Source organism: Carassius gibelio, chromosome A5, assembly GCF_023724105.1.
Source record: "Carassius gibelio isolate Cgi1373 ecotype wild population from Czech Republic chromosome A5, carGib1.2-hapl.c, whole genome shotgun sequence".
In the NCBI taxonomy this organism is placed as follows: domain Eukaryota; kingdom Metazoa; phylum Chordata; class Actinopteri; order Cypriniformes; family Cyprinidae; genus Carassius; species Carassius gibelio.
In genome coordinates this window covers 35476637-35490346 of record NC_068375.1, presented here as the reverse complement: position 1 = coordinate 35490346, position 13710 = coordinate 35476637, and positions in this window count along the sequence as shown.

Sequence of the window (13710 nt, the reverse complement as noted above, 5' to 3'; positions counted from 1 at the left end):
TCCAGATAAACAAGACACTAAATCAGGGCAGAAATAATAATTCCCTGCGACAAGCGTTGACTCTGTGATCATCTAATTATCCCTTAATACATGATGAGGAGAGGTTCTAATAACAGCACACTTATGCATATTCTGTGCTTTGGCTCACCATCCTTGGCCTCGGGAGTCTCTGCGGAGGATGTTCTGTGAGGACAGAGGGAATGTAGGTGAATTATGCAATCCTTTGCCTTTCATGTGTTTATTTAATATTAACTGCTGAGGGTTTTATTCGTTTTCTCAATGGATACGGCACAGTTAACAAAACAAGAGTCCAGACAGAAGCAGACACAATGAGGAAGGGAGAGAGATAACAAGACTCTATCTAATGATTCTCTGGATCGTGAAAGCCTGGCGGACGGCTCTTGTGCAAAATCCAGGTCAAAGCTGCAGAGTTCCCTGCTGGCACACGGAAAAGTGGGGCAAACTCAAACTTTCCCTCCTTTTTTCCCGGTGAGTAAGCAGTATGACACACTCCCTCACAGAAAACATCACCAGTGATCATACCGTAACAAGACGGAGGGAGGGAAGAGAAGATTTAAGAGAGAAATAAACAGGAAAAAGCCGCTAATGTGGGAAGGAAGGAAAGCAGGCAAAGAAGGAATAAACGATGAAACTGAGGAATTAAAATACCAGTTCAATAGAGCAGAGAACGTGTGTAAATGTAGAACTAGAAAAATATTTCAAATGTAACCGATTGAATGCTATAGAGGCATTATAAAAAGATAAGAGTCTGTTAAAAGGGAAATGTTAGTAGCTGGGGTGTACTGGTGAGCTCTATCTCAACTGACAGAACTGATAGAAGACAGTATAACAGAGAATGATAGAACATTAGTTAGAACGCTAAATAGAACAATAGTATGACAAAACAAAAATCAGAAGGATAGATAGAATCATAGAACATTAGAGTGATAGAATGACAGAGAGACAGACAGAACAAATAGTGAATAGAGCCATTAACAGAACAACAGAATGATAGAAAGAGAGGAGGAAAGAATTATGGAACGAATTAATGACAGACAGAATGAGAGAATGATTGATTGAATGAAAGAATGATAGAACGATACACAGAATGGTTGATGGAATGATATATAGAACAAGAAAACTGTATTTCGTTGTTCCTCAACAAGGACAATAAAGTTCTATTCTATTCTATTCCAAACAGACAGAGAGACAGACAGCTAGATAATGGTAGATAGATACAAGCAGAGACATGTAGACATGCAGCACGTATAATAACAGTATGTTGTATTTGTCAAGCCAAACATAATGACATGACTGCCAACACAGTCTGAAGGAAGTCAAGGAGTCATGCTCAACAGAGACAGACAAAAGGAGAGAGAGGGAACACAAGGGATGAAAGGTAGACAGTGTGACAGAAAAGCAAGTTAGCTGAAGTTGAAAGGATGAGAGGATGAGAAGAGGAGGACTGAGAGAAAGAGAGAGAGAGAGAGAGAGAAGCTTTGAAGAAAACAAGGCCATCAAAAAAAGCAAGAGAGGATCTCAGTGGTTTTAATATGTTGTTTATTTCTCTAAAAATAGAGAAGTGAAAATACTGAAAGCAGCGTCACCGTGAGCGCTGTATCCTGCATCGATCAGACAAGTGCATATGTGGTGGGAAAACCACTGTGTTGAGAGGTTAACAGAGAGAAAGAGAAGATGTTTTTAGGAAGAAGAAAAAAATGCTTGCGATTCTGATTACTCTTCTTCTCTCTGTCCTATTGATCACAGCTGTGACAGAGCATGCGTGTGAATTCTGAAAGTCAAGAAGAAGACAATGAAGTGACAGAAAATCAAACATCTTTTGATATCTTCCTTTCTTGAGGAGCAACAACACTGCATCTTTATTTAGGAAAAATCACAACAAAAAGGTTTGTATATTTCAGTGTTTCCCAAGCTTATCTTATATATATAGTTAAAAAGTTTAATGGTAATAAGATGTAACATTTTTGAAGGGAGTCTCTTATACAAAGACTGCATGTATTTAATAAAAACACCTAATTAAAACAGTAAATGCAGAAACATTCTGAAATGTTATTATTATTGAAAATAACTGTTTTCTATTTGAATATATACTAAAATGTCATTTATTCCTGTGATGCAAAGCCGAATATTCAGCATCATTACTCCAGTCGTCAGTGTCACAGGATCCTTCCCAAATCACTCTAATATGCTGCTCAAGGAACCAGAAACAGTTTAAAACGGCTGGTGACAGACAGATTGAGCTTCTGTCTCTACAGATACAAATAACTAGCTGACCTTTACAGTGATCCATGACCTAGTGCAATTCGTCCCCTTGGAATTATAAGGTTCTATCTGACATTTTTGTCAAAATTGAGTTATTCACATATTCTTATTCTGTGACAATTTATTTACATTATGTGATGTTTTATTTTAAGTTTTGTACATTTTGGGATTTTTTATTGAAAAAACAAAAAGGTTCTATCTACAGAAGTCTATGGAACACAACAATTTTAAAGCTCAATATCTCAAAACTACTCACAACGCAGATAGAACCTTATAATTCCAAGGGGACGAATAGTTTATTCCATTTCAGATTTGGAAGGGTTATGCAGAACTTAGGCCAATTTAAAAATGTATTTTTGAGCACACAGTCTACCACAAAGAAGGGATCATTGTTAAATAAAATTTCTGAAACTCATGTTCGAAAGAGAACAGTTCAATGATGCAGACTTCTCCGTTTACAGTGGCAGCTAATGACAGAAAGGATAATACATAGATACATAGCCACACAGATGGGAAATCAAAAATTACCTGTTTTACAGTGTATCATGTAGCTGTCCATCAGTGTAAAAAATGTGCAAAGTAATTAAACCAAAAAGTACACGATTTATAAAGTTATTAGCTTCTAAAGCAAGGAGCCGACTCTGAATCGCTGAAACGAGTCGTTATAGATTTCAAATCTTTTGCCCATCTCTATGTACGTCACTAGGAACACTTTGCATAATAATCTCCGCCTACCGTGTTGGGAGAAACCGAACTCTGACTTGCCCCACCCCCACACACAGACGCTCTGGTTGGTGTGAGAGCATCATGTCGAGGAGACGGTGTGTTTTTAATAGTAAAGGCAAGTTTGTTTTATTTTCACTGCCAAAGAATGAAAATCAGAAGAACCAATGGCTAAAATTCATTTTTACCACAATACCAGAGCAGTACAACAAATCCCTTTTAATGTGTTCACAACATTTCACTGATGACTGCTTTTCTAATCTCGGTGAGTTCAAGGCGGGATTTTCAAAGCATTAGGCCATAAAAGAGGGTTCATTACCAACTTTATTTGGACAAACAAGCATCTCCGAATCCCAACCTGTAAGTATGATTATATAGTTATGTGTTTGTTTTCTCCCGAGCGTCTTATCAGTATGTGTGCTGTCTGCAGCCTTTCTCTCCGCTGATCTTCATTTACAAACACGTCTTTAAAATGAAGTGTAACTCAACAAAGATACATGAGAGAGATATCTATAGAAAGCTTGACATGTCTACTTTAAAGCTAAATAAGTGCTGCCGAAAATATTCTGTGATAAAGTAATCCATATGAAAACAACGAGATGTACATTTTTCACGTCTCCCTTCATTATATCTAATGTGACCACGCTCCCACGCTGAACGTGCTATTCAGATTCAAACTGAAGCACGCGGCTTGAATACACCCACACAGAAGAAAAAGCAGCGAGACTGTTCAAGTTTTTTATTTTACTGTTTGCTTCGCGATTAGAGGAATAAGACATAATTCACCCCAAAAAGATGCTAACGCATAGTTTACCGTGAAGTTGTGTGCAGAACAACCAATCAAAACTATGTTAGTTGTCCAATCAGAACACAGTATGCTATCGAAAGGTGGGGTTTAAGGAAACTGAATCTTTTGAACAGCTTCGCGCGAACCGTGAAATGTGAACTTTGCAACAAAGGGAAAAAACACACTTGACTTTGTCTACAAAACAGAAAAGTCAGACCACTTCTGAAACGTGCAAAACCGGTTCAAAAACTCATCACAATTTGGCCTAAATGTAGCATATGCACGCTCATCTGTTTTCATTGCAGCTAACCTCTAGCCGCTTCATGTCATCTAACAGCTCCTTAAACTTTGACAAGTGAGTTACAGCAAAAAGACGGTCATTGTAAGCCTGTAAAGTGATAAAACTATGGTGCCATGTGATATTTAAAACCATTTTAATAGGTTTAACAGTATTTATCAGCTCAGAAAATATGTGAATTTGACTAGAAACACGAGAGACCAGAAAATATAAAGCATCGGTCAAGTCAGGCGAGACTTCCACATTCAGAAAAAGGCGGATAGTCCACTGGAATCTAAAAAACATTTTGAAATCAATTCTGAATGGCAAATGAATCAGACATTAGTCAAAACGGCTACATTATTAAACAACTCTGTTATTTTTGTAAACCCAACCCTTATCTACCCCAAAGATCCTGTAAACCCAAAATGATCTTTTAGTGGTTGCCTTTCATGTTAGTCAGACATCTCTTACTGTACAATGAACTACAGTATCAATCAGACGTTATGCTGACAGTCAGTAGTGTCACTGCTGCTTAACACATTTGCGTCATGAAAATCTAATGAATTAATTTTCCCTGCTGATAATTGACAGATCAACAGAAGTAAACTGTTTTACAGCAGTTTTCGAATATGCGACTGTTCAGAGCTTAGGAGAAGTATCTGCATGGATCGCATCAGAGTTTGATTGATGGGCTGGAATACAAAACTGCAGGCTAAAAATAGACTGATTGGTCACCCTGCAGTGATTGGACAGCCTAATGAGCGCAGAGTGATTTTGCTCAGGTAGACTTCCCCTGGTCCACCACCCATCGATGGACAGACACCACACTAGACAGGAAAGACGTGAGGAAGTCATTGCATGAATGATTTGATGCTGTAATAGTTTAAAATACTCTTTAATTTATACTCAAACTCATTTAAACACACAGTTAAAAATGGCAGTCAGTCCTCATCTGAGTGCTTGAAAACCAGGGGACTCATTTGTAAAGATGCACAATTAAAACAAAGCAATGTTCACCAATGTACTGTACAATCTCACAACAAAATTACACAAGATTTACATTCAGATAAACAAAAATGCCTTTTGCTAATAAACCTGCTGAACCAAACACTAAATTAAGTTCATGCAATTTCAAGTTTCATTAAAATAACTTAAAGACAGAGACAATCTCAGATGTAGAGGTAGATTATAACAGAGCTTGAGAGCTGCTACTGGAAATGCCCGGTCACCACTCAGTTTGTATATATGAAGGAGATCCACTAAATAAGGTGGGGCCAAGTTATGCAATGCTTTATATACAACAATCAATCGTTTAAAATCAATTCTGTATTGCACTTGCAACCAGTGGAGTGGGGCTAAAATCAGTGTGACATCCAATTACAACCTATGATTTCATACAATAACGATGTATTCAGCATTTTGATTTTGATCATTTCCCAATAAAGTTTCACACTCTTGCCTAACTGAAGTCTTGGCAATTCACAAAGAATGCTGCAACATGATATAGAACTATAATGTGGTCAACAAATTTATAGCATTACTGAACAGATTCAAGCACTAATCAAGACCTTGGAACGTCTGTCAGCCAATCAGAATCAAGCATTCAACCATAGTTTGGTATAATGGTTCAATAAACCGAAAGCAAGCTAGAACAAAAGAGCTAAACTGATTATACACCCTCTGACATTTCAACACACGCCACATTCAGACATATTCTGTTGCATGGATATGATTTGCATAAATTTATGGAGTGTGTGAGTGTATGCGCTCAGGCTTGATGCTCCCCATTGATCATCATCTCAGAGCCTGGTAGTGATTTTGCAGGAAGTCCTTAGAGATAACAGTTATGTCCTACTGTTATATCCAATGACGCAAATACAAAACAAGGCAGGCATTGCATGGACGTGAGGGCAAAGCATAATCACACACACACAGCTTTCTTGCATACTATCAAAGGGTATTTGTAAGTCACCTGAAGCATATTAAAGCAATTTAAGCAGAGAAACCAATCACTGAACTCAATGTTATTAAATAGCGTCTCGGGTATGGAGAACCAGCTCTGTGGAGAGAGAGAAAAAAAAAAAAAACTGACATTCAAAAACTGACATTCAGCCAGCAATCCAGACAGCCTATAGTACAGGAGTACCTCAATGACAAAAGGTAAGGTTTATTTTATAATGGTTTTTTTGGAGATTAAAAGTAAAGTGTGTAATTTCTGCAGCACTAGTATTACCACAGAGAATTAATAGAATTTTTTTTTTTGGAATGTTGATTTGACAAAGCCTTTCCTGGAAGTTTAAAATAGATTGACAAGAGATTTGAAGTTTCAAGGTTATGCAAGCCTTGAGTTGAGTAGTTTGAACACAGTAATATATGCCTTTCTATGCAGGTGCTAATAAGAAGTGGTTAGTAGTTGCTAAGTGGTTACTAAAGTGCAAGTTCAAGTTAAGCTGAATCAAACATGTATGACAATTTTAATTACCACAAAAAGTTAATTTCCGTTTGTCCCTGTCATTATAAAAAAAATAAAAATAAATCCAGGTTACAGTGTCGAACTTGGAACAATGGAAACAATGGACATGAAAGAGGCCAATTCATAAAAATATGCTTAGTAACATGATAATGTTGTTAATTTTAACAAAAGATTTAAAAATAGTTTTCTGGTAATTAAAACATAGCTAGAATAAAAATATTTAATATAAGATTTATTATATTAATAAGTAGATCATATAAATTGGTGTTTAATTACAAAATAAATACTAGATTAAACACTTAATTAAAAACTTTAGAAATGTTGCCTTGGCAAATGTAATAAACATTTTTTTGACGTTGTCAATAAAACTTAGATTGGAGTATTGGAGTATTATTTACAAGAAAATACTCTTTCATTTTTTGCACTTAAAAATGTCACACTATTCACAATGTTATTTGCCGTTTCCTTGTAATTGTTTGCATGTACTAGCAATTTCTGAGCCAAAATTGTTTCTACACCAATTTTATTTCAGTGTATAGGTTTAAGTACTAAAATGTGAAAAATAAAATAATTAAAAAGAAATTAAAAAAGTTCCTAAAGTTAATTAAACTTAAAATTAAATCTTAAAATCTAAAAATAAAAGCCAATTAAAAATATTGATAAATACTATAATAGTACATAAATAATATAAAAATAACACTGATTATAACCTTTACATTTATTGGCCCCATTACATTGTAAGCGTCTCACTGTAATCCAGAAAGACCACGATGGACATGATGCTAATCAACTTTACACCACACACGCTATCAATTTAGCTTAATTTTTATTTACTTGTATTACACCTGGACTATCCCTTTAAGAACTAGTCAAGAAATAAGCAAACAATAATGAATGTACCTGGAGGTCAGAAGATACCTGCTCTTGTACTCAACGTGATGCTGTCATCTGTAGGACAGGTAGAGTATTACAAAGCAGTCAAGGTGTGCATGCATTGAGCATGTAGTCGTGAGCACATGTTAAAAAAAGTGCCATTCTTGACACTAAAGTCAACAACCTCACCATGTAAAACTGGAACTATATATATATATATATATATATATATATATATATATATATATATATATATATATATATATATATATATATATATATTAAAGTCAGGGTATCTTGACATCAGAAGCAAAGGTTACATCTAGAGAATGGTCTGGCCAATCAAATTGCATGTGAGTTGCGTAATCCAAGTACGCTGCAATAAAATAAAATAAAAGAATTAATAAATTCCTGAGGCAAAAAGTTGCCATTGATTATCACTGCCTCTGATTTTCTCACCCTGAGTAAAGTAACTATTCTTCTTTTCACCTTGGTACCACCTACAGATGCAATTCTGCAATCTTCCAAGGCCTCCATCTGCCACCCCAAGGACTGATGGGACGCATCGTGACATGGTCACCTCCTAAGGCACATCCCTCTCTCGAGTGCGACAGCCTGTCAATATGCCCCGAACCAGCTGTCAATCAAGCTGTCACCCATCCAGACATGCAGACACTGTATTGAAGAAGGGTAGAAACTGATGAGCGATGGGGAGTTTGTGTCTCAGGCTGTGATAATAATAACAAGGATTATGGGAAGTATGATACATGGAGCAAACAGTTTAGACATCTGCCCAGCTAAATTATAGTTATTGTCTTAAGTGTTAACGAATAATACAGTACATTAGTACATTACAGCACATTAGGGATAAACTACAGTTGATTATAATGCATATTTCCACAATATTTAGTGCGAAAAGCTTTGAGTTTAATGAGGTACTAAACAAATGAATTACTCATCATACCGAATTCTAATTTACGGACTAATCATTCATGCTATAATTGAGATAGTTGCAGCTTTCAAGTGACAAATATAAATAGTACATTGTTAGGCTGATTGTGATCCCTGTTCTCAATACGTCCCTGTCCACACATAAACACAATCACATGAGATACATCACTAAACACAGTGAAGCTTAACAGCTGGGCTCTGGGAGTAAACATCTCATTCACTTTCTCCATAAAGAAACAGATTCTTAACAATGTAATTTTTAATGTAAGTGATCGCGTGGCCAGTTGTATATTTTATTTGTCTGGCGTCTCACATCTATTTTTAGCTGTACAAAACAACACGTTTTGCTGATTGATATTGCAAACAGACGTTTCTTATCATCTCATTTTAATGTATAATCTTAATTATGAATACACTGGTTTGTAGTACAAACAGTTTAACCTAGTTGTTCTTCTCGTAATCTCCTTACAGTGGCTAATAAAGCTTATGTCTTGCACATTCACAGAAAACAGCGTTGCATTCATAGAAGTGACTTCAGATTCCCATTTCATTTTTAAAACAGTGGAATTTCATAAGGTTTATTACAAAATAGTCAAATATATACAGATTTTCCAAGATAGATTTGATTGTTTTTCCACTGTGCTTCATGGGAGTAGGTGTTTTCTTAGATTTTATTTATTTATTTTTTGCCTCAATTTTAATTTAATTTAATACTTAAAAAAAAAAATCCCAATGGAGAAAATAAATGTTAAAAACATATATGGAACAGAGACTGCTGATAAAGTGAGCTGCACTTAATCCTGAGCTATGCTTATGGCCACAATGCAGAGCTTTTTTTTTCTTTTCACCCACCAGATGAAAATTGTACATCTGATCACTGAAAAACAGTCACATGATTTGAGCATTCATGCAATCACACCTGTGGCACAATCGTTGTGGGTCGAGTTGCACACTAAAGTATAATACTAGAGATGTTCAAAGGGCTAGGGAGATGCTCAAAGTACGGTTGCACATATCGCTGTTCATATGGGACACGTCCCGGCCAGGATTTGAACATTGCCTAAAACATCCAAAGCAGTTTGACATGCAGGTATTGCCCATAATTGACCAATTGTGGGGCTGCGCGTGAGAAGGTGAGAACTACGGGGAACGATTAAAGTGATGCAAAGCACGTGTTTGTTCGGTCCTTTAACTTAAATCATTGCTGCACACCGATCAAAAAAAGACACCAAAGTAGGTTTGTGAGAGTGAATCGAAAGCATTAGGAGCTGTCTGCTCTAGTCTCTATAGCTCATGAATGTCACACAACCTGGATATTTTAAGCAATATTAAAATCCTGACCAGGACGTGTCCCGCATGAACGGATCACATGGCCATTTATTCATCTGCACAAACACATATTCAAAAATATATTTGAGTTCTTTAAAACTACATAAAACCCTTCAAGTGGAGTAAACCACTTGAAAAGAACCAAATAATTTTAACTTAATAAAAACAACAACAAAAAAATTGAAACAAATATTTCATATGAAATAGTTTTCCAAATAGTATGATCCCAAAGGGTTTTTTTATGCTTAACTATCCTCTGAGAGGAAGTAAACTCCTTTAAACTGTAGCATAATTAGGTTTAATACAACCTTTATGAACAACCAGGTGGCTTCATATCGAACACTAAAAAACTAATATGGCGCAAACGTGCAATACCACTGCTTTAGCCAATTATTCTGACACATATTGATCAAGAGAGACAGAGATATCTGCTGAAACAATGTGTAGTATGACTGTACATGAATCAGTTAGTGTGTGTGTGGCAGTTGGAAAAGCTCCTCTCCTTCTGTAGTTCTGTTTATGTGAGGACTTACTCCTCTTAGTGTGATGTAAACTTCAGCCACATATTTATTCTTCATCGTCAGAATACGCTAGGATCATATAGGAATGGGTCACAGCATGTCAGGAAGGCAACACAGGCCATCATTCAAACATTCATACACTAGTCCAACTGGTCTGGATGGCTACAGCTCCTGTCTGGATTTGGTGCTCTGTGAGTGAGCTGTGGAGACCGATTTAAGAGGTTTAAACAATTGTGCTCAGCTCCAAACTGATGATCTTCATAAAGTGACAATTAAGATATACATAAAACACACACATTACTTTTTCAAAAGTTTGGAGTCATTAAGTTAATGTGATATACATCACCTCTTGTGTGTGTGCGAGTTCCTGGGTTATTATTTAGTCTGAAGGAACAATATAATGGCATTAATGGGAAGACTAATCTAAAAAAGTAAGCAAAGTACTTCCATGCTTAGTTAAAACCACTTTGTTATGTCAAAATAAGACACGAAATGTTGAAAACATGATCTATGGGAGTTAAAGTAATTAGCTTTGTGAAATTTAATCTCGGTGTCTGTAACTAACATTTACCGAGCTTTGAGGACTGATGATCTGAAAAGTTCAAAAATAGTTATATACAAAAAAGAATAGCTCACAACATAAACATAAGTTCACAAATAAAATATACTGTTTAAACTGTCACTGCTTTGAGTTATTATTTTATGAGATTCCAACTAGACTTTAATATATAGAATACTGATTTTTTTTTTTTTTTGTTGTTTTTTTTTTTTTTTTTTTTGGGATAGTGTAAGTAAGGTTTATTTAACCAAAAAAAAAAAAAAAAAGTTACTTGGACATGAAACTATATTTGATAAAAAAAAAATAAAAAAAAACCTAAGGGCTCCTATAGATATATATGTTACATGTGTATATAAATAGGTTATTGTAAATTTAAGTTCATATTTGTAAATTACTATTTTAACTTTGACAGCTATAGTTTTTAATTATTTATGCTCATGCCATGAGAAACAATAGACATGTATGACATGTTTAATACCTCGGAGTCATGCAGAATTCATAGTGAGAGAGAACGAGTGAGAGAGCGAAGGGAGCATGTGTGTTTCTGATCCGCTGTCACTGGTCTGTGTGAACTCACTGACAGTGATGTTAAAAGACACTTTAAGACAGAATCCCCCATGAAAACTGAAGTAAACAAACAAGAAGAGACGGAAGAGAGAGATACAGAGAAGGGGAAATGATGACATCAATGCTATATGAAGATGGTACATTTCTGCTTCATTAATAAATCATTCAGAAGGAATTCAATGCATGAGGACTACCCAGTGGTTACTACACATTCTCCAGACATCTTGAGTTATAAATGTCATTATAAATATACTGTTCAAAATTCAAATATTTGGACACTGTGGTTTTAAAGCATTAGTGTATCATGTTCATTTTTTAAATGTGATGAATATTTGGTTTAATGTTTAATATAATTTGGTTTAATATTTTGCATGATATCCAAGAAACCACACAAAAAAAAAGACATTCAGACATTTTTAATTTTGGCTTAGTCCAATACTTTTTGGGATATTGTACACTACATTTTTGTACATTTTGTACTATAAATGTTTTCCATGTTTCTTAAAGTCTATTAAGTCTCTTATGCTTACCAAGGCTGCATTTATTTAATAAAAAAATACAGTAGAAACATAATCTTGCAAAACAATATTACAATTTAAAATAATTCAGTTTTTATCTGAATATATTTTAAAATGCAATTTATTTCTGTGATGGCAAAGATGAATTCTCAGCCATTACTTCAGTGTCACATGCTACGTTAGAAATATTTCTAATATGATGATTTGGTGCTCAAAAAACATTTCTGATTATCATCAATTTTGAAAGCAGTGCTGATTAATATTTTTGTGGAAACCGTGATAGCAGAAAGTTTAAAATTTATTTTGGTATTATTATGAAATGTTTTGAAAAGCCTTAATTGCTTTCAAAAAAATCTTACTGACCCCACATTTCTGAATGGAAGTGCAAAGAAGGTGAAATTTAGCTATTTGCACTACAATTTTTTTGCTCCAAAATCCCCCAAATGAGTATAGGACCAGTAGCTTCCTAAAAAACAAACTTTCAAGCAGAGAAAAATTCATCAATATCAATGCTTGGGGTCTCTGTGGGTTAATCGACTTTTAACTTCTATAGTACTTATCCATAATTCAGGACAAATAACGAAGGACCGCTTAGACACGTATATGCCCACCTCTTCACTGGGGATTTTGATAGATTACCACATAAACACATTGAGGGAACAGGTGAGCCTGTCAGTGCATTAAGACGCTCTCACTACATCTCTGTGCCTTAGGCTATAGCTAGCAGCGGGACGCAATAGGCTATGGAGAAAGCAAAGCCACGGCCATTAATCACTCCACCGGTGTGATCTAGAAAGCCAGTGACCCTTGTCACTTTGCTCCAAGGTCCAGTGCTCAAACTACCTGACCAAGGGGTGATTTACAACGAGTCGGACAGTGTCCCAATACAGGCTTCTGATGTGGGCTCAACATCGGCTAAGAAAACAACAGCTGTCAAAGGGTGTAAGACCGAGCTGGATTTTCTAGCTGCTGTTTGCTTGAGCGCGGTAAGGCCATTCCCCCCAAAGTGTACAGCCTGATTTGCTCAAGCTCTGCTTCAATTAGACAATCACATCAAGGCAAACTGACTGAACACATGGAGGCCAGTCCATCCATCCAAACAAACAGATCACAACACAGGAATCAATTAGCATAGCACTAATGAGAGGAAAAGATTCTTTGGCTAAAATGGAGCATTTAATCAACCGTTTCATAAGGCTTGATGAAACGTAGCTGAACCTTTCAAAAAGGTTAAATTCTTTTTAGATTACTGGTGCTTGGTAGCTAACTGTATGATTAGGATCATATTTCATAGGAACTAGCCCTTCTGAGAAATTGTGCCGCAACACAGAGATGCTATAGACTTGGTGAACATGTATGTCAATTTACAAAATCATACCCATCTGAGACACAACCTCCAATGTTTCACAGCTTGCAACCTGCAACAAGAACACTTCTGTATGTTGTAAGAAGCTGAACTCTAAAATTTGACCATATTTGAGTATTGGACTACAATGTATTTAACCAAAACCTGAAGGGGTAATGATGTTTGCTGCTATATGATCATTTTAAGATATTTAATATTTAAGAGTCTTCTTTTTCTCCACAGCTACTGACAAACTCTTGAACTCTCCAGGCCCAGTTTCATTTTTCAGAGTTTTTATTTTTGCATTTCAGTTAATAGCCCAGGGGATAAACATTCATGAAATATTTCTTAACATTTTATCATCTGCTCTTTTCTTAATTCATACCTTAAGAATAAAGTTAATAAAATCATTCCCAACCATTTAAGGATGCCCCTATATTTTTTCTTAATATTGATCTAAATACAATACTGAAGAACAATCTGAATTCCTCCTGATTAGCG